The following is a 3,100-nucleotide window of genomic DNA, read 5'->3' on the forward strand; positions in this document are numbered from 1 at the left end:
AGTTGAAAGTGTGTGATATTAGGTCTCCACATTGATACAAATGATAATAAAATACGTGAGAAGAAGGGAGACATCTATTGGGCACAAGAGGAAGGCAATGTGGTTGGAGTGGAACTTTAACTAGGCTCTATGAGTTTGGATTTGGATAAGGGAAATAAAGAGAATTTAACTTAGTATTGACATATGTTCATTTTATTCCAGAAGACAGAAGAATTGTCATAACCATATTAATAAATGCCAAGATCCATATGGGGAGAGTTCTTGTCTGATTGCTGTTTGTACCTGCATCAACAATGTGTAAAATACAATGGTCTCAACAAAAATTCATTGAATTAACAATTTATTTAGATAAAGAGAGACTAAATATGTGAACTAAGAGGCAGCTTACGGAAACAACCAGAAATGAAAGAAGAGACACTACAACTGATGTCACAGAAATAAAGAGAATCATGAGACTAGCATGAACAGTATACCAACAAACAGAATAACCTAGAAGCAATGGATAAATTCTAGAAGTATACAACCTGATAAGAAGGAATCACAAAAACCAGAAAGTCTAAACAGACCTATAACTACTATGGAGATGGAGTCAATAATAAAAAACCTTCCAACAAAGAAAAGCCTAGGACCAGATGACTTCACTGGTGAATTCTAGCAAACATTTAACAAAGAATTAACACCAATAATTATCAAACTCTTCTAAAAAACTGAAGGGGAAATAAACTCATTTTATGAAACCAGCATTACTCCAATACCAAAGCCAGACAAAGACACTATGAGAAAAGAAAGCTATAAGCCAATATTCCTGATGAATATGGATGCCAAAATCCTCAGCAAAATAATAGCGCATTCATCAGCGCATTAAAAGCATCATATATCTTGATCAGGTAGGATTTATCCCTGGGATACAAGGATGGTTCAACATAGAAAATCAATTAATATCATATATCCCATTAACAAAGTGTACAATTGTACAATTATCTCAAGAAATCAGGAAAAAGCATTGAAAAAAATTTATACCCTTTCATGATGAAAACTCTCACCAAACTAGGAAAATACCTCAGTCTTCTAAGATTGAGAATGTAGCAAGGATGTACACTCTTGCCATGTCTATTTAACATAGTACCAGAAATCTAGTCAGAGAAATTAAGCCAAATAAATAAACAAATAAATGGTATAACTGTCAGAAAATCAAAAGTAAAATGGTCCCTGTCTGCAGATGACATTATCTTATATATAGGAAACCCCACCAGAAAACTGAATAGAATAAATGAATTCAGTAAAGTTGTAGAATAAAAAACCAACAAATAAAGTCAGTTGCATTTCTATACACTAACAATGAACTATCTGCAAAGGAAGTTAGGAAAACGATATCTCAATAGCCAATTTACAATTAACAAAAGTAAAATACTTTGGAATAAACCTAACTAAGAAGGTGAAAAACTTGTATATTGAAAACTACAAAGCATTGATGAAAGACATTAAAGAAGACACAAACAAATGAAAAGACATCTCATGTCATCGGTTGGGAGATTTAATATTGTTATATAGGTCAATGGAACAGAATAAAGATCCCAGAAATAAATCCACGTGTATATGGCCAATTGATCTTTAACAAGGGTGGCAAGAATGCACAATGGAGAAAGGACAGTGTCTTCAACAAATGGTCTTGGAGAAATTGACTATCCATATGCAAAAGAATGAAATTGGACCCTTCTCTTATACCATAAAAAAAAAAAAACAAAACCTGCAAAATGGATTAAAGACTTAAATGTAAGGCCTGAGACTGTAAGCATCCTAAAAAACTACATCAAACTAAATAGCTTCTGTTCATCAAAAGAAATAATCAACAGAGTAAACAAACAACCTACAGAATGGGAGAGAATGTCTGCAAACCACATATCTGACATGGGATTGATCTCCAAAATATATAAAGAATTCCTACAACTCAATACCAAAAAAACCTAGAAAACTGATTTTCAAAAGGGCAAAAAGTCTGAATAGCCATTTTTTCCAAGGAAGACATACATATGGCCAACAGGTACATGAAACAATGCCCAAGGTCATTGATTATCAGGGAAATGCAAATCAAAACCACACTGAAGAGTCACCTCACACCTATATGGATGTCTATTATTAAAAAAAAACCAAAAGATAGTAAATGTCAGCAAGTTATGTGGATACATTGGAACCCTTACCCACTGTTGGTGGGAATGCAAAATGATGCAGCCGCTATGGAAAACAGCATGAAGGTTTATCAAAAAATTAAAAATAGAACTGCCATATTATCCATTAATTCCATTGCTGGGTTTTTATCCAAACAAACTTGAAATCAGGACCTCATAGCAATATTAGCACTCCCATGTTCACTGAAGCAGTTATTAACAGTGGCCAATAGGTAGGAACAACTTAACGCTCATCAACAAAAGAATGAATAAAGAAACTGTGGTACATACATACAATGAAATACTATCCAACCTTCTTATATAAAAGGAAATTCTTCAATATGCAACAACAAGGATGAACTTGAGGACATTATGCTAAGTAAAATAAGCTGGTCACCAAAAGACAAACTGCATGATTTCACTTATATGAAATTTCTAAAATAGTCTAATTCATAAGTCAAAGAACTGAATGGTAGTTGCCAGGAACTAGGAGGAGGGGGAAATGGGGCATTACTAATCAATATGCATAAAGTGTCAATGAAGCAAGACAAATAACTTGCTTTATAACATTGCACCTCTTGTCAACAGTTATGTGTTATACACTTTAAAATGAATTTAGAGGGTAGATCTCATGTTAAGTGTTCTTACCACAGTAAAATAAAATAAAACAAACAAACAAAAAAGATTTGAAGGAATGTCTTATGGTGCATCTAGTTAAGTTCCTTGAATTCAGTGTGATCTTTTTTCAGTTTTGATTTTTAAGTTTCATGAATTAACATCATTGCCCTTTAGTCAAAGCCTGTTTGGCTCTACTGCAGAGGCAATTCATTTCTGAGATCTCTGTTTGATGCCTCCCTCATTAGGAAGACATCGGACTTCCGGTGGTTAGAACATAACATGTTCCCACTTCCCTGTGAGCTCCAGGAGTTGTTATG

The sequence above is a fragment of the Panthera tigris genome, chromosome A2 (assembly GCF_018350195.1).
Source record: "Panthera tigris isolate Pti1 chromosome A2, P.tigris_Pti1_mat1.1, whole genome shotgun sequence".
NCBI classification, from domain to species: Eukaryota; Metazoa; Chordata; class Mammalia; order Carnivora; family Felidae; genus Panthera; species Panthera tigris.